A 24,578-nucleotide genomic window follows, 5' to 3' on the forward strand; every position below is an offset into this window, starting at 1 on the left:
CCTAAAAACCATTCAAAATCACTCCTTTTGCTACCTATAACCTCAAACAAGTAAGTACATTCCATAAACTATCCTCCCAATTCTCATTTCATGATTTTTGAGTTTGTTTGCTATTAAAATCTTCAAAACCTAGGTTGTCTAAAAACCCTCCCTTCTTACCATTTTCCTGTTCATTCCCACATCTTGTTGTCATATACCTAAATATCATCTCTATTCCATATTTCCTATTGTCAAATACACTTATCCCCTATACCCTAATCCCCGAAACAAAATCCCTAAACTCCTACTTAAAAAATACTGCCTAGTAAAAAATACCCCCTTCTCACATTCACATCATACATATCTCATCCTACATCACACAAACTACTATCCCCTTACCCTATCCCTATTCACCATAACTCACTTCCTAGTTACCTTCTCTAGGGTTTCTAAAGCTTCAAACCAACATGGATAAAGAGGATAAAGACTATGAGGAGGAGGAAAATAGCGGTAGTGAAAGCATGGAATATGAACCTCATCATCAGAGAGAACCACATAAGGGAGGCAAAATTATCAGAGAGGAACCATCAAACATCAGAGAGTTAGAGGATTCCCTAATGAATATCTCTTGTTTCATGTGTCTGGGATTTTATGAGTTTTGTGAGAAGGTACAAAGAGTTCAACATCATCCTCAGCTAACCAAGATTTCTATAGCCAATCTCCGTGATAACAAGGTAACTCTTGCCGAGGTGACATTTACAGTTTCCTCCTCCATCATTCCTGATGTTACAAGGATTTTGAATATGGGGAAAAAATGGTATAAAGCACAAGATTTGGATGAGCTCTACTATGATCCATACATCAAATCCAAGTACAGGAATGAAAAGAAGAGGACCTGTCAGGCCAGGCAGTAACTCCAATAGGCAGTAAAACTGATTCGATCTATTCCAGTAGGTATGTTATTATTATATACAAAAGGGTGTGACTGCTTAGTTCATATCCTAATGACTATTCACATTCCTAATTTAATTATTTACATAAATTCACCCAATCGTGAGGATTAGGTGTCAAAATTCCCCCCATTAATCTGAAGGGATGTTGGTGAGTCCAAGCATCGTTCTGAATCTTTCAAGCTTTTCTCTTCCAAGCGCTTTGGGGAAGATGTTTGAAATTTGCTCATTTGTGGAACAATGATGGAGATGGATTGTTTTGGCCTCAACATGGTGTCGGATCAGATGATATTTAGTATTGATGTGCTTTGTTTGATCGTGGAACTTTGGGTTCTTGGCCAACTTTATTGCAGAGGTGTTGTCATTCATGAGTGGAGTTGATTGTACTTGTTTTACCTGCAAATCTTCAAGAATTTTCCTGAGCCACACAATTTCTTTTGTTGCTTCATCTGCTGACATGTATTCTGCTTTTGTTGTGGAATCTGCTGGAACTGATTGTTTGCATGATCTCCAAGAGACAGCTCCTGATCCAAGACTCATAGCATATCCTGAAGCAAATACCCCAGTTTCTTTGTCTCCATCAAAGTCTGAATCAGAGTATCCGATCAAACTGAAGTCATCCACCTATGTGTACTTGATTCCAAAGTCTTGAGTTCCCTTCAAGTACTTTAGAACTCTTTTTGCAGCAGACCAATGTCCCTCACAAGGCTTTTGCATAAACCTGGAGAGGATTCCAACAGCTAATGAAATGTCTGGTCTGGTAGTAGTTAGGTAGTTGAGACTTCCTACAAGCTGTCTATACTTTGTTCCATCCTCAAATTCCTTTCCTTCGATAGATCTGAGCTTTAAGTTTTGTTCCATTGGAGTAGTAAGAGAATTGCACTCTGTCATGCCAAACCTTTTTAACAAATCTCAAAATCAGTCATTTCAAAACTTTTCACCAATTCCTTCTTTATGGATGCAATGTATCTTTCATTGTTCCCTGTCATTAAAAGATCATCTACATATACCACAAGATATACAACTGTTTTGCCAACTTTCTTGACAAATAAAGTTGCATCATCAGGATCAAAATGATTGAAATTGAGTTTCAGAAGATGCTCAGTTAGTTTTTCATACCAGGCTCGCGGTGCTTGTTTGAGGCCATACAAGGACTTCACAAGTTTGCAAAATTTATGTTCATGTCCTTTCACAAAAAATCCTTTAGGCTAGGACATAAAAACATTCTCTTTTAGATCTCCATTCAAGAAGGCAGTTTTTACATGCATTTGATGGACTTTCCAACCGTTTTGAGTTGCTAGTGTAAAGAGTGTCCGAATGGTGGCCCATTTTGTTGTGGGGGCAAAAGTTTCCTCATAATCGACCCCTTCCTTCTGTGCAAATCCTTTTGCCACAAGCCTAGCTTTGTTCTTGTCAAGTGAGCCATCAGCTTTGTACTTGTTCTTGTAGACCCACTTGTAGCCAATTGGTTTGGTTCCAAATGGAGGATCAACCAGCTTCCAAGTGCCATTCTTTATGAGGGCATCGTACTCCTTTTGCATCGCTTCTTTCCATTCATCATGAGAAGCAGCTTATTTAAAGGAAGTTGGTTCAAAATCTGTAGACAAGTTCAATTCGCAATCATAAGAAACATCCATATCAACAGGTGAATTAGAGTCATCTACATCACCTCCATTTTGCCGGTTTGACTTTCTGGTTCTTGTTTTTCCAATTTCATCAGGATGAACACCTTCAAGTGTCTTTGTAAACCACATTGTGGGACCTTTTAGAGATGGTCTAAGCTGCTCTGTTGATTGAGTTGGGACTGAATCAAGATTGAGTCTCCCAATTCTATCAATTACATCACTTAAAGCATCATCCGTTGTTGGAGTTTCATTCGGGGGAGAGCGTTCTTCAGAAGAAGATTCCACATGTTGATCTAGAATAGGAATCCCCCCTTCAAGATGTGGAATCTGATTATCAAATTCTTGAAATGATTTTGTTTTTGCGAATCTATCCAAGCGATCAAGTTGCTGCTCAACAACATTGTCAAATTTGGATGATTCAAGAAAAATTACATCTCTAGATACAACAAACTTTTTATTTACTTCATCATAGAGGTGGTATGCTTTGGAGTTGTTTGAATACCCCAGGAAGATACACTTACGACTTCTAGCACCAAGTTTGTTTCTATGTACCTTTGGTATCAAAGGATAATAGGTGGAACCAAAGACCCTGAGATGTTTTACAGAAGGAACATGTCCATACCACAATTCATAAGGAGTCTTGTTTCTTAGAGCATTAGATGGACATCTATTCTTTATAAATGCAGCACATAGAACAGCATCAGCCCAAAACATTATCTTTACATTTTTGAAGAAAAGCATGGATCATACCATATTCAAGATTGTTTTATTCATTCTTTTAGCTACACCATTCTGTTGGGGATTATAAGGCACAGTTGTTTGATGTTTGATCCCATGTTGGCGAAGATAGTTTTCAAATTCATTTGATGTATATTATTTTCCATTATCAATGCAAATAGACCCAATATGAGATTGTGCATCATTTTCAATCCATTTATGAAAATTCTTGAATGTTTGAAAAGCATCAGATTTGTTCTTCAATAAATAAACCCAGCACATTCTGGTGTAGTCATCAATAAACATCATGACATATTTATTTCCATTTGCAGAAGAAACAGGCATTGGACCACATAAATCTGAATGAATGAGTTCAATTTTCCTATGTGCTCTTGAATGTGAATCATGAAAAGACTGTTTGCTATGCTTTCCTAAAATGCAAGCATCACATTGCTTAAGTTTTCTAGGAATTGTAGGCAAACCAGCAACACCATTTTTCTTCAATAAGTGGAGACTGTCATATTTCAAATGTCCAAGTCTAGCATGCCATAATAAAATTGATGGAAGTGTACCTTCTTCATGATGAGAATTTCATGAGAAATGTTGTGCATGAGCAGATGTTCCTTGCAGTTTGAGAAGCCTTTCTTCTTCTATTCCCCTCATGACAAGTGAGTGGTCAGATTCTTTTCTTACCTCAAGCTTTCCATCAAACATATGAATGGAGTGACCTTGCTGGCGGATCTGGACCAAGGACAGAAAGTTTCTCTTTAGTTGTGGGAGATATAGAACATGATCCAGAAGAAAGTTTGGAAGACAAGGCAGTTTAAGCCTAATTGTGCCAAGCCCTGATGGCTTGATTTTTTATTTATCTGCAAAGTATACTACTCCATCAACATTGTCAGTGAAATCTTCAAAAAAATCTTTTCTATGAGACATGTGGCAGGTTGCTCCTGAATCAAGCAACCAATAATTTTTCCATGAAGCAAGTGAGGCATTAAACAAATCTTCATTTACTCCAATGTTACATTGTGCCTCAACATAGTGAGCGGATTCAGGTGCTTTACCTTTGTCTGTATCATCAGTTTTACCTTTCTGTTGGTTTCTTTTATGCTCAATTTTGTCCCATGGTAGCTTTCATGTAGAGGCATCATGTGATCCATTTCTTTTGCAGTGAATACAGTGTAAATCTGCCTTTTCTCCTTGAGAATGTCTACCACCCCTGCCTCTGAAATATTTTCCTCTTCCTCTTCGTCCACCTCTTCCTCTTGTAGAATCTTGAGCATGATGCTTTTCTTTATGAGAAAGGCACACAGTCTCTTCAGAAGATTCAGGGGCTGTCTTCTTTCCGAAAGCTTTCTCTCTTTCAGCAAACTTTTTCACAAGAGAGTCAAAGGTTATATCTTTGAGATTTCCATTTTCTTGCAATGACTCAAGATAATTGGAGTAAGTAGGATAAAGTGCCTTGAGAAAAGAAATAAGAGGAATAGCCAATTCAACCTTAGTGGATTTGATATCATGCATTATAGACCTTACATCAGATGCAAGAGCAAGAGGATCATTATTTTGCAGTTCAAGAGTGAAGAGTTTAATCATGAGTTGGGCGACTTCAAGTGCAAAATGTGAGTCATAGAGTTCTTTCAGCTTTTCTAAAGCTTCAAAGGCAGTTGAATATGACGAAATATGGCGACTCACCTCTTCATTTACAGATGCTGCGATTAATGCATAAGCTTTGTTGTTCTTGTTTTCCCAAATGACGAGCTCTTTGTCTGAGGTAGGCTGTACTGGGTCATTGTTTCTTTCTCCGACACACACTCCTTTCTACAACTCATTGAAGATGAGGTTGTGTTTTATCATCCGGGACCATTTAGGATAGTTCTCCTTGCCAGTGAGAACTACTCCTACCATAGAGATGATTGAATGCATTCTGTAAGAAAAAATTACTTCTGCTGATAGAAAACAATATATATGTTATACCTTTTATTCTTATTACACATTAATCATGGCCTTCACACATGAACATATGTTTTCATGTAAAATTGTATCACACCAAACTGAACAATAATTTAAAAAACTGCGCTGGTAACCAAACCAAAACAATCACCAGAGAGTATGTCGATTATGCCAGACAACATTCAAGATTTATTTGAAATAGCAGGCAGCGTTCAAAACTTTCATAACTAGCGTTCATAACCACAATAGGAGCGTTCATAACTGGCATTCAGGAGCTTTTCCATGCCAAGTTATGATACGACCTTCCGTGGAGACCTAGGACACACACCATTCCGCTGCATTGATACCATTCGAACTTGGGAAGAGACCTAGGATCACACACCATTACGCCATGATCCAAGCACGATTTCCCATTGCAATCAAGCACAACAGGGATTGCAGTCAAACACAATACCAATTGCAATCAAGCAACATGAATTGCAATCAAAAGCAACACGAATTGCAGTCAAACGCATACCAATTGCAGTAAAACAAAATACCAATTACAGCAAAACACAATACTAATTGCAACCAAATGTAATACCAATACGCCGAAAATGTTTAACGCGTTCTTCTGGTCCACAAAACGCAGAGGCATTCTTCTGGTCTGCGAAACTCAGAGAATCAATTGACAAACAAAGCCAACAGCATTATTATACCAAAAGCGTAGACACACCAGCAGCGTTACTATGACAAAAACGCAGACTTTACAGGATTCCTCGGATCAGAGCAACTCAGCGTTACAATACCAAAAACGCAGTTGGGTTAGTCCAAACATTCGAGAGATATTTCAGAGGACAGAGGCGTTGAGGCAAGTAGGAAAACATTCAGGGGAATGTTTTATTGTTTTATGACAGTGCTCAGTCAAGACAGTGCTCAGGTCAGGACAACGCTTAGGAATAGGAATGCATATGACAGACCAACGTATAGCCCACAGTAGCAAAAAATGAAGGGAGTTACAACTATTTTGAGAACTGGCTCTGATACCATGTCAGGCCAGGCAATAACTCCAATAGGCAGTAAAACTAATTCGATCTATTCCATTAGGTATGTTATTGTTATATACAAAAGGGTGTGACTGCTCAATTCATCTCCTGATGATTGTTCACATTCCTAATTTAATTATTTACATAAATTCACCCAATCGTGAGGATTAGGTGTCAACGGGACCTTTCCTTTTAGGTTCCCTAAAGACAAGTATGCCCCTATGATGAGGATCATTATGAAGTATTTTACATGTGAGGGTAGATTTTCTAGATTATACACCTATCATATTAGGCTTTTTATGCACTTCACAAGAGTTCAAATGATGAACATCCCATACTTCTTATTCAGGAATATTAATAATATGGCCTACATTGTATAGAAAGGGCCATACCCCTAGTAGATGAATAGTATTTATCACTATTCCTTGATTAAGATTATTGTGCTACATCATTTCAACCTCCTCAACATCACCTGGGATACATTTATTGCCAATGACATCTTCAATGGTCCTCAGATTCCTCCACCGGTGCCTCAAGAAGCAGAAAGGCCTTCTAGTAGTGCCAAAGTAAAGAAAAGTAAGAATGCTAAAGAGACTAATGATGTTGAGAAGCCAAAAACCTAAAAAAAATATTAGAGAAGGGATAGAAAGTTGTTTGCAGCAAATAGGCAAGTGTTTACTCGACTGGATATGGAAGGGGCATTTCCTTATTCACCAACTTAGGCAAATGCTTGCTCCACAAATTGTAGAAGGGGCTTTTCCTTATTCATCAACACAATAGGTGCAACAGGTGCATAAAGGGAAGGAAAATATGCTGTAGGAAAGCCTCAATGAAGAAGAATAAATGGAATTTGATTTGATGGAACATGATGAAGAAGAACAACCACACACTCATCATGGCATTGAGATAGTCGACTTGGAGGCTCAAGATGAGGTGACAAATGAAAATATAATGATAAAGGAAAAAGATGCATAGATCCAAGCACTGATGGAGAACTTGGCGAGAGCTAAGTATGTCATTTCATATCTTGAGCAAGAGAACAAGCAACTAAGTGACAAACGGGTCCTCATGGTGCTAGAACTTCTCAAGGAAAAGAGACAAGGTGACAAAGGAAAATCAGTAATGCAAGAGGAAGAAACCCCAGCCACCTTGACTACAGAACAAAGGCTTGAAAAGGAGATTGAAGAGGATAGAGAAATATGGCTTGATAGGGTCAATTTTCATTTGGAGGAGCTACTACAAAGGGGCAATAGGGAGAATCAAATCATTAGGCACATGGCTCGCCATTACAGGACTTGAAACAAGATTTCTAACATAAGAGTCAAGAAAATGAAGGCAAGGCTAAAACAAGAGCTTAAAGTCAAAAAGGAGGGTGATAGGCTTAGGCTACCTGCTAAATCTTGCTTTGCTGACCCAGACACTTGATGGTGGTGTTCTCCCACAAAGTTAAAGTTTTGAGAATTTTTTCCTTTTTGAATAATTTAGCAATTTTTGACTCAGAAAAATTAGCTCTATGCACAGCACCAGTAGGGCATCCAATGAGGCAGTGGTAAGAATTTTTAGATTCATAATGATGATTACATGCACCATGTACATTTTCTAAGCTTTTGGAGCAAAACTGGTCAGCTAAAAGGTAAAAAAAACCCTAAAAAATGACCTTTCTGCCGTCTTTTTGACCATGGCATTCCACGTAGAAGTAGTCTTGGGATAATCCATTTTTGATGGGTCAAATCAAATCTAAATTGGAAAATAAATACATAATTGGAAATTATACATGACAAGCTTTCTAATGAGCTATCATGAGCTCAATCTAGACACCAAGAATGCCTCCAAAATGGCTCTGCAAAAAATGTTGCGCATAGCCTTCTAGCATTGCGTATAGGACACTTTTTTGCTAAAATTGTATTTTGTTGTGCCATGATTGTAATTTTTGGGTTTTCTCTCATGGATGATGTTTTTACTCATGTAAATGGTGACTAGGCATGTAAATAAGATGAATATTGGTTACTATAGGGGATATTCATTAGATCAAAATTTCTCTTGAAGTCAAATGAATCGGTTCCCTCCCTTTCAGAGGCAAGTTGTTAGGGTTGCCTAGATTCCAGTGTCTTGTTTAGTTTTTTATGGATTAGTTCCTCATATTAGGGATTCTGCCCCTGAGGATGAGAGGATGTTGAATTGAGGCCTATATCTTCTTTTTCTTCCTCATTGTAAAGGGTTGGACTCAGTGGGAAGCTTAGGCTTTGATAGAAATCATTTTGTATCAGTTACAATAGGAGATTAATGAAAAATTACAGTTATTTCTTCGGGATCCATGTGGTATGATGCTTAGTTCAATTTTTATTATGTTTTCATGTGTTAAAATGTATTGTTGATTCCATTTCATCATTTCATACTCTTTATGTGAATGTATACAAGTCTGAATGGTAGAATCCATAACTTTTATGCTCTTTTTTGGGTAGACATTACACAGTCTGTGTTTTCTTCAGTTTAGGAAGAATCCATGAGGTTTACATGTTCTTCCTAACTCCTCACCTGTCTTTTCATCTCATTCATCAAACCCTAAGGTTCTACTCGTTGTGCCTACCTTGCCCCATAGAACACCCTGTAGTTTTGACCTAATTTCCTTGCCCTAACTATTTGGCTCCTCCTGATCCAACAAAACCATTCAAAACCAAATCAAACCTTGTGCTACTACACCTAGCCTAATATCAGTTTCTAGATCCATTTAATTTGGCTGAGATTCTTAGAGCCCTCTCCTGGCCTAATGGGGCTAGCTACTTGGCTAAGCATGGTTTGTGGTTACCATGGCATTGCCTTCCTTCAACCTGAGGTTCAATCAAAGTGATAACAAGAGTCATGAGGTTTTGTGCCTACTACAAACTTGCTCAATATGAACAAAAAACTCGAATTAAAATCTTTTACTTTCTCTTTTGACTCCATCTTTATACAACCCAACTCTTTGAGAAATATGGCCGGCGTCTTGTCATCAACAAATTTTTCCAAAAACATCCTTTTGAACATACCCTAGTTATTCATGGAATTTACAGGAAGGTTTTGATACGATACTGCTGCATGGCCATCCAAGATATATGGAAGGAATCTGCATCCAACATCACCATTTCATACCTTGAGTGTCTGCATTTGTAGGTAGAAGTTATCCAAGTGATCTTCTACCTTCGTTGTTCTGTCAAGGTGATACTTTGTTAACATCCTCTCTGAATTCTTTGGCATCCCGTTCAAAGAATCTAGGAGAGCCAATGGTCCTTGAGTCATCCATTCCAAGTTTTTGTCAACCATGTCTTCTTCTTCATCATCCTCCTCCACTTGTTTACAATCTGACAGTTCTGGCTATGAGTCTGTTGGTTCTTCTCCACCTCTACATCCTCTGCTGCCTTCCCCTCCATCTCCAGTAGTAGTGCTTGATCCCAAGATCACAAGGGTGTCCTTTTCTCCCTATCGTAAGACTGGAGGTTCCTCTCTATTCTTAACAGCTTCTTCTAGACCTTCGAGTGTGAAGATAACTACTTTTTCCACTGATGAGATAACAAACCCTATGGGAGTGGCCTTTGTCTTCTTTGATGTGTATGGAAGATCTCATATTCCTGGGATTAGTATGACTAATTTGGAAAACTGACAGGTGATGGGATGGACAAAGTAGAGGTGTTGATACAAAATTTTGTGTTTAGGTCTAGGGGTTGAGGAGTAAAAAATTTTAGAGTTGCGCATAGGTGAGAGAGAGTGCGGGTTACTACCTTGACCAGATGATTGATGAGTGGGGGTGAGAGAACATTCAACCATAAATAAGTAGTGACCCTCCTAGCACTAGAAATGCTAACGGTGTTGGACTCACCAACATTCAATGGATCTCCTCGGTATGAAGTCCCAAGTAGACCTAAAACCATTTGGTGTAGGAGGACCATCTATTATGATGGTCTAGTTGCCATTATATTAAATATTTTCATTATCTCTTGCTTGTTAGCCATGAGAGTGGTTTACTTTGTCTTCGAATAACAAGGTTCACGTGCCTAGTGAGTGCTTAGAGTCACTTGTTTCAAGGTTCTTTCATTGTAGAGGGAGAAGGTGAGAGTGAGTCTCAAGTCGAAAGGGAATAGTCCCAACTCTATTAGAGACACAGAACACAGTAGGACATATGCACCTTCTAGCGGAGTAGTCCACATGGATGCAGTAGTCACAAACACAACATGAGTAGATAGCACATACAACACCCAATGGAATGGTCCACATGAGTGGGATAAGTCTCTTATATTTCAGCCACATACTCATTCAAAAGCCACAACTTAGTAGATGACAACACTTATTTCCAAAAAAAAGAAGTATCAAGTATCAATCAAACAAAACAAAATGAAACAAAAATTGTAAGCAAAGCCAACATAACGGCAAGCAAGCAAAGAAAAGAAGTAAACAGACTAAACCAAGTCACCAAGAAAAACAAAATGCAAACCAGAAAGCAAAGACAAGTGAGAAAGGAAACACTACTCCTACTCCTACACTAAATGGTCGAGATTACATGAAATGAAATTTCTAGTGAATCTACCGTAAGCATACCCCACCTGCAATCATGAAGATACAAGCAATTGAAACAGATAAAAAAAGTTGTGCAACAGAAAATGAAAAAACTTGACGAAGTTACACATGAGAGAGAAGGTCTCACCTATGGGTGAAGAATGTGTCACAACCACCCAAGACACATCCTTACCTCTTCCGTGACTACCATTTTTCAACAAACGTCAAAGGCCTCTTGCAAGTGTGTGCTTTTCTACACCAAGTTTCTTAGTGGGTGCAAGGAGGGACTGAAGCTTGTTAACTATAACATGACTCTTCAGGTAAGATTTTTCTAGCCATGCAGTGATTGGATCATAAAATTCATGATGGTTGTTTTTAAAGATTCATGATCTTTAAGAATATGGATTCCTGATTCGAGAGAGGGGATCACGATGTGAATATGATAAGAATAGGTAGATCTGGTCATTCTTGTTAGTTATGTCAAGATAGTGAGGGCCTTCCATAGCCATTAGCAAAGGCCGAAGTGCCTCACTTTCTTGAAAAGAGTCTAAGAAGAAAGATGTTAGACGGTGAAGGTCATATTGTGCGAAGCGATTTTCATTGGATGTACTATTGGGATAATCATAAACTGCATGATAGCCATCCAAGACAAAGAAAAATCATACCAGTTAGTCACGATGCCAAATTCCCAGTTTGACATCAATAAAGAAACATTTTGAAAAATCATGCAAACGCTTTAAAATTAATGAATCAAGTTCGTTGGGCATTAAACATGATAGAACATCCACTGACAACTAGTGAAAAACTACACAGGCATCATGGTCATCACAAAAATGTAGAAAGGATGCTAGCACTATGAATGTGTGAAACCAGTTCGGCTGTGGTGAAATGATAGTAACTTGATTTGTGTGATAGGTTGTGCACTTGTCATCACACAAGGAGATTGCTAGTGTGATGAGTAGGAAGATTTCATGTGCAAAATTTGCAAAAATACCAAAGGAGTTGATTACGAGAGAGAACATTTGATAAGTATGATTTTAGATAAAGATAGTCTTTGAGATTATCAACTTCATTCTCCCATGATTGCATGAGGGATGGACACTCCCGACCTAAGTTGGATCTAAGAGAGGTGCATGAAGAGAAACATGTCGTAACGGACTCATGGATTTGATCATTAGCAAAAATTTGAAATTTTGAAATATCACACCCAGAATAGTAGATATTATTTACACGGGGATATTGTGCATGAGAAATGATATTTTATTTGGTTTGACAGAATCACCAGAGTCACAAGGTCCTGACATAACCATCAACAGACGTTGAAGTGCCTCGACTCCCTGGCACATCTCGAAACTTTGCAGAATTGAAAATTTCCATTTTGAGATCTGAACCAAATCATGCATGGCCTGAGGATGGCTGTTGTTACTAATTTCAAAACTTCTCTTAGGATTACAACCATCTTTGTCACAGGCTTCATCAAAATTTTTAGTAAGCTAACTTGACGAGTTTTCTTCATGCAACACACAAGATGATGATGAGTGGGAAGATTCTTATGTGTTGAGATTATTTTCATCATGGAAAACTTCGTTGCCTTGTGTCGATCGAGGAGATAACTCATAAGATGAAGAATAAAGAGAAAGCAGAGTATCTCTGGTGCATGTTGATGCGCTCTGAATGATAAGACACATGGGAAAGTGAGGTGCAGAGAAAGCTTTGATATGCATGTCTGATTCGACCAGTGGGAATTCCAGATCTGACTTAGAGTGTACATGAGATGACAATAGATCATATGATGTGATTGGGTGTTCATCACAACATATGTAAGCACGTGAGTGATGATAGCTCAAGAATGGAGGTTAATGGAAATAATTGATTATGCATGATGTTTCACCAAGATTTGCAGATCAAGAATCAATCAACAACATAAGCTTAATGTTTTCAAAGGAATTGATTGTGTCTTCATTGTCCTGCTCCTCTACTTGTATAATGAAATTGCCTTGCCCATGACTGCAAATGGAGCTAGAAGCTCAAGAATCAAGAAATTTCACGTAGCTAGCTTGTGAAGTAGATTTCTCAAGCAGGTCAATGGTGGAAGGAGTCATGGCTTGTAGATGATGGAGGATGGCAGAGATGCAAATTAGACATAAGACTTGGGTTATGAATGGTGATGTCCTCTTGCATAATGGAGGGATGATTTTTTGGCATAGCATTTCTTAACCATTCTGGAATTTCCTCCATTGGGGCAGTTTGGGAACATGTTGCACATATTTTTTAGCTTTGCAACCATTGTGAGGGGGTACATACTGCAAATATTTCTCATCTTTGTAACCATTGTGACGGGGTACTCGCTCCACAGATTTCTTAGCTTTGTGGTCGCTATGAAGGGGCACCCTCTTAGAGACATCAGATGTCTCGTGATCCACAAGAGTCGAGGAAGAAGGGAAATGAGGAGGTTCACCATTTCGGGAGACATGAACCAAGAGTTTTAGCTCCTGGTTCATGAAGTCAAGGTCCACAAACCGTTCAGGAATTTTGTGACAAAGGTGAAGGAAGCATGTAGCAAAGTCCTCAACTGATTCACCAGGCTTCATTCTTAAAAGAGAGATTCTTTCATAGACATCCTGGTGGTCACATTCATCAAAGGCTTGATGGAGCTCCTTAAGGAAAGTGAGAAGGGAATGGACAGAAGGAGGTAGCAGGGTATGGCACCACCGATTAGCATGAACTTCAAGGGTGAGGAAGAAGAGTACATAAACAAGCTCATCACTATTGATTTCATCAAAATTAGAAATGTTCTCGGTTACGGACGTTCTGTCCTCACCATCAAACTTTAACAAGGACAAGTGATCGAGAAGCTCATCAAGGATTAGTAGTTGATTAAAGGAGAAATGAGAGAAACACCCCAGGAGCATGAATTGTGTATGATTCACTAGCTAAGAGATTCAACCTAGATGTATGATATCATCTTGTTATCTGGCCCTCCTAGCACACAAATTTTGATGGTGATCGACCCTCCAACATCAGGGGATCTCCCTGGTATGATATCCCAACTAGACCTCACATCGTTTGGTGTAGGAGTCTCATCTAGTACGATGGCTCATTTTCCATTATATTAAAGATATGCCTTAGCTATTACTTGTCAGCACGTGAGAGTGGCTTTCTTTGTCTTTGAGTAGAGAGGTTCATGTGCTTGGTGATTGGTAGTGTTACTTGCATCAAGGTTCTTTCACCAGAGAGAGAAAGGGTGGGAGTGAGTCCCAAGTCGGATGAGAGGAAACCAAACTCTGTTAGGAACACACAACACAACAAGACATGTTCAACTTCTGGAGGAGTAATCCACACGGATGTGTTAGTCACAAAACACAAGGGAAGATAACATAGACAACACTCAATGGGAAATCCACACGAGTGCGGTGGTCATTATAACAATTTTACATGCAAGGTTTTGTTTGATGTCTAGGAGGTAACTAACATGGAGAGGACAATGTTAACCACTTATACAACATTTTTCATTAATATATATGTATTAGTATAGTGGAATGAATCCATGTGTTAAAAAAAGGTTAAAGCAACATTCATTACAAGTGTTGAAGATGAATCCTACAAACATTTACAACACGTGTGAAAACGTGCTAGCATGTTAGTAGGATTTTGAATTAAGCGAAAGTTCCAAGACACATCAATACACCATACATCAATAATCCTATGGGCAGGGTGTTGGAGCCACTACTTACTCCTAAAAGAAAATATTACAAACTCTTAAGGCTATGTGGGAGGAGCCAAGGTGAAAAATTCCTTTACATGTACAAATGAGGTGGTATTTATAGCCAAGGGTGAAACTGGCCCTTGTGACTACTTGACTTCCCTCATGACCATTTGACTTCCATGATCTTTTAGATTTCATGACTCTTTAGATTACAAGTGGGTCTATTGGACTTCCACGTTTCATTACATTGATCAACAATCTTGCCCACATTAGTGATGTGGATGACATGACTCATGACAAGAATCGACATGACAATAGTCATACATTCATGTTGTTGTTGGTGTACATGTCGAGATGTAGTGCTGCTAGGTGATGGATGTCCTCATGGTGTGTCACAACTTCACCTCAGCATGGAAATGTGTGTAGAGTCTTTGATGGTTGTTGGGTTCTTTTGATCTTGCATTAACATGTTGCTCCTTACTTGTATGTTGGCATGCCTAATAGGTTCATCCATTTCACAAAAAGTGTATGTTCATCAATCCGTCCCTCTACGAACACATCTTTACATGTTCGTCCATCCATTAAGCTACGAACACATGTTTGCATTATCGTCTATTTGCGAACACATCGCTTTGCATGCATCATTTTTTCACCCATTCACAAACATGTCATTTTTCATGTACTCCAATTGTTCATCCCATTCGTCATCACACCATGTTTATTTGTGTACCTATATCTGCAGTCACTGATGAGGAGACAACATGAAATCCATAAAACCTCCTCGTCTATAATGATGCATGATGGTTTCAGACGCAGGTGACTAGGAGAGAAGGCAAGGTTACGAAATTGTGCGAGGCAAGTTTCAAGCTGGGGTACGGGGTCCTGACACTGTTGGTGAAAACTGTGAAGAAGTCTCTAAATCTAGATCAGCAGTGACTGTCTGCAAGATCTGGCTTGGCTGGAGGACAAATCTGGTCAATTTTTAGGAGGAGCAGTTTGGGCTATAAAAAGACTCGACAGGAAAAATCTATGCAAAATCTGGAGGGAGTGGGAAACAAAAGCTTGGCAGCAAAAACTACACAGTTCCTAGTGGGAGCTGGCAGCAAGCTACGAGAGCTTGGTAGAAAAATTGTGCATTTCCTCGAGGGAGATGACAATAGCTTGTTGGGAGCTGCTGGCATGAAAAAATGCGTTAATGTTGGGAGGCTGACCTACTGACCACCTCTATATAGTTTCCGAGCTGAGAAGACTACTGGGTAGTAGAGGGCTCGCTCATGAAATCTGTGCAGTTTTCTAGGTGAGCACCGGACTGGCTGACTAGTGGGCTAGCTGGGAAAACTATGCAATTTTTTGAGGGAGACAAGGATGGGCATTGGGTGTCTATCCATCCTATCTATGAAATTTTATCAGTCAACATAGGAGGCATGGTCTGCAATCTCTGCACAAATTTTTAGGGGAGTTAGTCCCGAGCTCACTACCTGGTCAAAATATATGGTTGACTAGAAGGAGGGTTGATTGATGATCTTGCGAACAATGTAGATTGACATGGATTTCTAGATGATCTGTGTTGTTCTGGTGATAGTCGATTGAGTCGATGATGGGGTGATGGTCTAGTTCTGATAGGGTGATTCTGTTATCAAAATTGCAGCAAAAATGAGTGTGTGTGAGCGAGTGAAATTTATGCATACACGACCTTGTAAACACACTCACATGAGTTTTGACAAGATGAATCAAACCATCAAGACACACATGTTCAGCATGACTAACCGATGGTGCGAGTGACAAGCGTGAAACTTATGATAGATCATTGAATGATTGTGATGATGCTTGCACGATAGTGCATACAACTTTGTGTGTGAGCGCGATGGATGTTCTCATAGCAAACAAAAAATGTACACACGAAGTGAATATCATGCACACGATTAGAACATGGTTGCAAGCATGAAATAGCAATCAACATGTAGAAGATGATAGTTGGTCAAACAAGTGAAAAAGAAGAATGACATGTACAAGTAACACATAAATTAATTTTTCACATTTGCGCACATGCATGTTACTAAGGAAATGATGATATGATAATGATAAGAAGTCTTGCAAACTCAACTAAGAGGTGTACTTCGAAAGATGTTATGTACTTTCCATACTTACCCTCAAGATGATCATACATCTGTTGGAGTTTGCATGCCGTCTTGATATTTTCAATTACCCGACTCCTTGGTCCTTCTCCTTAACTCTTTGGAAGTGATTTTAGCATGTCACCTTTTCCTGTAGACAGTGAGAGGTAGATCCACGCAATTTCAGAAAACAGTGGATGCTGCTAGAATAAGGCCATAGGAGGCTCGTCTACATAATTTCTACATGCAAGTTTGATAAGACAACTTCGACAACACTGCACATTTTTGAGGCTCAAAGTACTGATACGAGAAAGGAGTCCTCAGAGGATACCTTTGTGCAATTTCTCAATGCAGTGTTGCTGGACTACTCTGCACATTTCTTGAGAGAAGTGTTGACTTAGGTCACTGTGCACTGTGGGGTTTTAGCAGGCAAGGGAGTTTAGTGTCTCTGCACACTACAGGGTTTTAGTAGGCAAGGGAGGTTGGTGTCTCTATGCACTACAGGGATTTAGCAGGTAAGAAGGAAGCTTGATGGTTGCAAAAACAAAGCATATAGTTCTAGGAAGCTGGATGAGGCTAGGTTTCTTCGGAAAATGGCTAAGTGTGAGATCAATGAATCATATGCAAACATTGATAGGATATGATTATGATCGTACATAGACATGTAGACCATCCAGAATATGTGATGCATACTTTTCTTCATGCAACAACCTTCGTGACATGGGTGCATGACGTGAGTGTGAAACATGTCTAACGTGAGTGTGAAACATGTCTATGTGATGAAAACCACTCATACGCACACAATTCTCTTGAAGCATGACAACATTCCCTTTACATGACAGACAACAACTGCCATGGCTGAAAATGACACATGCTACAAAAGGATGAGGACACGGAAAACTCTTTACGATCAAGGAGAGGAGCTTGAAATCATCATCTTACCGGAAAATGAGCAAGGATGATCGATCACAGGATCTAATGTAAGCTATGAAATTTTCATGCGAGCAAACATTTTGGAGGGTGCTTGTAGCCACTGCAACAATACCGAAGGAAAATATTAAACCAACCTTGACAAGCAAGTCTTAATCATAATGTGATCATCCCCAAGGTGAGCATACCCATGCTCAACATAAAGAGAAATTGAATATGGCCACCAACCATACACTACAGATCCATGATATTAAATTCTAGTATATGGTCATAGAAAGGGAAGAGGTCTAGGCCTTCCTACTAGTAGAGCTCACCCAAACAAACTCGTCTCCTTCCAAGATGACCAAAATGTCTCCACTGTGCATCAAAACCAAAATGCAACTAGAGGAAGGGGTGCAATATTGCAAGATTGGTGCAAAAGCCACATATAAAAAGTAGAGGATTTCCAACTCATGACCCCAAGTCTCTCTACCCCAATCCTTTCCTACAAACTTTCCCTATGTTCTACAATTTCTAACAAGATCAAACTTGGGAATAGGAATGAGCTATTTATAAGCTCCATGTCCTAACTACCTCTAATTATGGATCACTTATTAAATAACAAGTGTCCATTTACAATAAATGCTATTCAAACCAACTAGCTAACTAATCTCCTAAAATAGAGCCTAAGATACGACACATTTGTAGAGTCATATCTAGTTACAACAATATGCTAATTCTAAAAGTCTCCATTAAATAATTAAACATTCTAGAATAATAATTATTAATTTAATATCTTAAATTAATAATTATTTTATTCTAATTTTATAACCTATGATAAAATTTGTATTTTTGGATCATCTAACAGAATGATGCTAAAACTAGAGAACATAGATGATCAAGGATAATCCTCTAACTGAATTCCTTTGGAAGATTAATACAGACAATCGAAAGCCCATGTTATGCTCTTAACCTGCAAGACGATACCAGAATACCAAATATGCAAAGAAATATACCCAGAACATAGAACAATGAGAAATAATAGCAAGTATTTTATTATTCAGAAAGTAATGTTCACTTGCCTCTTTGAGGGGGAAACCTCCAATAGAGTAGACATCGATTACAAAATAAGACACAATGCTCCTCGAGTGGAGTCTCTATCCTTTATATAGGATTCATACATGCAATACCGTGGGGCAATACCATGGTTCTTATTAATACCATCTATCTAATACCATGGCCCATTTGCAACTAATTGTGGTCCCTTCATTAAATGTGGGTTAACCCCTTACAATTATTAATATGGGCTTTATTGACTCTTTACTTAACTATAAATATGACTCGATCCTATTACATAAATAAGGGGGTTAGGGTGGGACCTTGACATACCCTCCCCCATAAGAATAGCCTTTTCCTTGAGGCTAAAGTTGTGGAAAGTACTAAATAATAGTAGCTAGTTCCTAGGCTGCATCTTCCGAAGAGGTTTCTTTTCACTTGACGAGGACTTCCTAGATCATGCGGCCACGTAGGTGCCTTTCTCATGTATCAAGAACTTGTTCAGGTTGGAGCCAGATTGGCCCTTCTTCATCCAGTTCAGGTAGACTGGTTTGGATTCTACAATTGTTCCCAATCACTTTCTTGAGGCATGAGACATGGAAAACTGGATGGATTTTTGCAGTGGGTGGCAAAGCTAGCTCGTAGGAAACTTCTCCATTGCATTGAAGTTCTTGATACAATCCGTAGAATTTTGGAGATAGTTTCTAACAACCTTTTTCTTTGAGTGATGTTTGCTTATATGGTTGTAGACTCAAAAATACATGATCTCCTTCTTGAAATTGGCATTCTAAGTGATGTTGATCTACTTGTTGCTTCATGTGGTTTTGAGCTTGATGAAGATTATCTCTAAGGTGGGCTAGCATGGTTGTGCAGTTCAATAGGAGTTGATCCACTGCTTGTACCTTCGAGCATCCCTTGATATAAGAAGTAGGGGAAGGAGGGAGTTGACCATAAACTGCTTCATATGGAGTCATTTTGGTGGTGGCATGATAGCTGGTGTTATACCACCATTCTGCTAGAGGTAACCACTATATCCAGATATGTTGCTTTTTTGAAGTGAAACACCTAAGGTAGGTTTCTAGACATTTGTTGACTACATCAGTTTGACCATCAGTTTGTGGATGATAGGAAGTACTGAATTGTAGCTGGGTACCTTGTAGCCAGAAGAGTTCCTACCAAAAGTTTCTGGTGAAGACTGGGTCACGATCAGACATAATGGAAGTGGGCATGCCATGCAATTTCAAGATCTGATCCATGAAAGATTGAGAGACCAAATTCACTGTAAAAGGGTGGGGTAGGGCGCAAAAATGAGCATACTTATAAAGTCTATCCACAACTACAATGATGACTGACTTGTTTCCTAACTTTGGAAGACTCGTAATGAAATCCATAGAAACCTCCATCCAAATTGAGGCCAGGATGGGCAATGGCTGTAATGTTCCTAGGGATTTGATTGTTTCTCCTTTGTAGCATTGACAGAGGTCACATTCAGCTACAAAAGTAAGAATTTTGTTTTCTATGCCTATCCAAAAAAATGATCTTCAAGTGCGAGCATACATCTTCTGAAAGCCTGAATGTCTTGCAGTGGGTGATGAGTGCAATTCCGCCAAAATGTGGCTTTTGAGGGTGGATGGTGGTGATATTACGACTCTATCCTTGTAGCAAAGAATCTCATCCTGCCACGAGTAGCCTGCTGTGGAATTTGGATCCGCCTACAATTGATTAATGAGTTGGAAGAGAGAGGGATGTGAAAACCATTCCTTGCAAGCCTCTTCAATCCATTCTGGAATGGGAAGGGAAATTGCGAGCAGGGTACTTTCCTCCTCAAATTGGTAGGATAACATATCTACTGCAATATTTCGTGCCCTTTCTTGTAAATTATCTCATAATCATATCCCATCATTTTGGCGAGCAATTTATTTTGTTGTGGTGAGGATAGGCATTGCTCCAAAAAATATTTAAGGCTTTGATGCTCTGTGCGGATTTGGAAATGGTGGCCCAATAAGGATGCTCGCTAGGTATCTACTACATGTAATATGGCCATCATCTCCTTCTCATAGGTAGATTGTCCCAGATTCTTCCCACATAGTTGTTGGCTCATGAAGGCCAAGGGTCGACCTTCTTGCATTAAGACCACCCCAATACCCGTACTTGAAGCATCACATTCTATCACAAAAGATTTGGTGAAGTCGAGTAGTGCTAAGACTGGAGTGGAACACATGGCATGTTTGAGAGCTGTAAAAGCTTGTTGTGCTTCATCATTCTAGAGGAATGAATTTTTCTTGAGGATTTGAGTGAGGGGCCTAGAAATGCAACCATAATTATGGACAAATTTGTGATAGCAGCCTGTGAGACCCAAAAATCCTCCCAAGCTCTTCAAGGTCTTAGGTTGTGGCCACTCCTGCATTGCCTGGATCTTTTTGGGGTCCACCCTGACACCTTCACGCTCCACAATGTGGCCCAAATACTCAACTTCTTCCATGCCAAAAGAACACTTGGACATCTTGACAAATAACTTATGCTTGCAGAGTAGTTGCAAGAGAAGATCTACATGCTCAAGATGTGTGGCCCAGGTGCGACTGTAGATGAGGATGTTATCAAAGAAAACTAGGACAAATTTTCTGAGATATGGTTTAAGCAGGTGGTTCATAAGGCTCTAATAAGTGGATGGGGCATTACAAAGACCTAATTGCTTGACCAAGAACTCATAATGGCCTTCATGAGTTCGGAAAGAAGTCTCTGGAATGTCTACTTCTTTGATATGAATTTGGTGGTAGCCTGAGCGAAGGTCGAGCTTAGTAAAGAATTGAGCCCCATTTAGTTCATCCAACAAATCATCGACAATCGGGATGGGAAATTTATCTTTGTCTGTCAACTTATTAAGGGCCCTGAAGTCTGGATACATACGCCATTCCCCATCTTTCTTGAGCACTGTGACCACTGGCGATGAATAATGACTAATGCTAGGATGAATGATGCTTGCTTCCATGAGTTCCCTGATTATTTTCTCTATTCCATTCTTTTGGGCAAATGGATATCTATATGGGTGCAAATTTGGTGGTTGAGACTGTTGGATACCTATACCAATAGGTTTCATATTTCATGATTGGCAAGAGAAAGGCCAAATATGCTCTGCTTTGGTATCCCAAAGATCCCATATTTCCTAGAAAGCAAGAGGTGGGTAAAGTGTTTCAAGTATTGAGGACCTTATTTCAAATTTTGTGGATGATTCAACAGTCTAATCTGGATCATGCCATGTGTTCAATTTTGAGTTATAGAATAGAGAAAGAAGTCTGTCCAAACTGTTTAATCTTGGCAGACAAGTAGTTTAGGTAGAGAAGCAAAGGTTCCCAACAGCTTAATCTGGGACCTTGGAAGAGATAAGGGTAGAAGTAGATAGAAAAAAAAAAAAAAAAAAAAGCCAAAGAAAAGAAAAGGCAAGTAAGGGTTTGCAAGTCCAAATGCACCCTCTATGGAGAAACAAAAAATGCTAGGGAAATAGCTGGGTAGGCAGTTGTGGTTGCAGAAAGGGTATTTTCACCATTACACATATGTCAACAGGTGTTTTGCCAAGGCAAAATCTATCAATAGAAAAAGTGGTTAATTCCATCATATTACAGCAAGGAGCATGACTAACTTCCCTCTTCCCCTTTATTCCATTACTAACACTCCCTTTCTTTCAGCTGAGATTTATGAAGAGAGATCATGGTTTTATGGTGGTTCTAATTCATTCAGAATCCACATTCCTTGTCTAAGATCTTTTCATTTTGATCTACTCTCAAAACCAAGTCAATTTCAGATAAACTCAGTAAAATCCCTTTCATTTGCTCCCTTCATTCATATTAACCTCTAATTTTACTATATAGCTCCCCTATTTTACCCCTTCCCCTAATAATACTAACACTAAGGTGTATAAAGCCCCAAATCTTATATATACTCCCTCCCCTTGGCATTATAGCCATATGGTCTTCAAAAGGGACCAAAGTGACATCTGGTCACTTTGGTGAACCTGTCCCGTCCCATTCCCCCTTGCTGCAAGTCAAACTGCTCCTCAAACCACCATTTGCATTGGAAAACCCTTACAAAACCCTATTCCGCCTTCAAATCCTTTGAAAAAATTACCAAAGTTAAAAAACCCGCCTCTGGCGCATTTCCAAAGGGTTAGCGCATTATGGGTTTAATGAAAAAACATTCGAAAAACCAATAAAAAACCCATAAAACCTAAAGTTCCCCGCCCGCATATAACCCGAGCACCTCCATACTCCGCCCACCGTCGGATCAAGGCCCGAAGATCTGACGATCCACGTCAATATCGGAGCGGCTCCCACTGCTGTACTTTACCGCCCGAGATGCTGACGTTGCGTCACGTCAGGGCCTCTCCACGCGTCAAGCACTGAGGTATCTCGGAGCCGGGCCTGACAACTTCTGCGCCGTACCCAAACCGCCCCGAGAAACCGTAGCGGTCAGCTTTAAACGTAACCGCTACGGTCCTAACTGCCACCTATTTTCCGTTAATTCATCGCCACGTCGCGTCCGCCCGTACTTACCTCTGCCATTCGTCCACCTGTCCGCTGACGTGGTTGCCACCTCATCGCCCCTTGGACCAATAATTTACTGCCACGTCACCCGACGACGTCAGCTGACGTCACCTCACCGTGACCCACCAATGACGTCATGCTGACGTCATCACGAAAAAGCGCCAAAATGGTAAAAAACCCATATTTACCCAAAAAAGCCGTGTTTTTTCCCACTTTCGCTCCTATCGCTATTGTTCTCCCTGCATGGCTGTTTACGTTCGAATTTCCGCCAACCTGTTGATTTAACCCGGGCGACCTCCTCAGCAGCAAACGTGCACACCTGCTCGACCTCTGCTCGCCAATTTACAGGTATTTACAGTTGTCTTGCCCTCCATACCACTGTTATCGAACTTTAATTTGTTCAGAAGGATAAAGGCACCTCAAAAACTATATTTACACCGCCCATTTCCCTCTGCAAGTCCACATTTGCCACTGTGAAGTCGAAAAACACCAGCCGAGCCATAATCCCGGTAAATTCACCCAAAAACAATACTCACTGTGTATTCTCGGAAAATTCCTTGTTGGTCTCAATTTACCCGCAAAAGAGGACATAGTCAGACCTTAAGAGAAGCTCTGCTCCTAAAAAAACAAACAGTATTTCAATTGCTGTTGAGTAAATTCCCCTCTGGTGTCCAAAATACAAACTGTCTTTACAGAGAATCACCTCTATTCTGTGTTGCTTCCATTTTGACTATTCACCTACAATTGTTGCACTTTGAAGAACTATGGAGACTCCTATTGCTCTAAATATCAAGCCCCTCAATGCTCCTCACCAGGAATTAGCATGGAAACCCCTGGGAGACATGGATTACCAAATGCTGGACTGGTTCCCTATGGGAACCAAATACAATATCCAGATGATGAATGAGTTAAAAGCCCAGCACCTGAGTGGGGCAGACATCTTGGGAATTTGGGACTCAAATTTACCCATCTACAACCTTCCCCAAGTAAATCCTATGCCAGAACTCATCTACAGCTTCCAGGAATGTTATGACCCAAGCCAAAGAGCTGTCATCAGCCCCACAGGCTCAATCCTGTTCCAGATTACCCCAGAAAGTATAAATGGAATGCTGCACTTCCAAACTGCCAAGCAATTGACTCCCCTCTTTATGCAGAATTTGATAAACAAAGGGACCAAGCTGTCAAATGACCAAATCATTAAAATCAATCAGTTGTTTGTAAGACCAGGCTCTGAATCAGTCAGAACCCCTCCTATTGGGTATCACTACTTGAATGATTTGGGCAGGATGTTAGTGGATTTAATCAGTTATGTCCTAGGATTCAGGGGGATAGAGGATGTGGATGATAGCCTAATGGCAATGCTGTCTATATTCTCTCCTGGTAAACCCCCAGCTGTACATTATGACTATGCAACCTACATTGCAGATAAAATCCATGAGCAGTTTATGAACTTGAAGAGGGAAAGACTATTCAGGTATACTT

This window comes from Pinus tabuliformis, chromosome 6 (assembly GCF_031772625.1).
Source record: "Pinus tabuliformis cultivar Carrire ecotype Pingquan chromosome 6, CPIR1, whole genome shotgun sequence".
Classification (NCBI taxonomy): Eukaryota; Viridiplantae; Streptophyta; class Pinopsida; order Pinales; family Pinaceae; genus Pinus; species Pinus tabuliformis.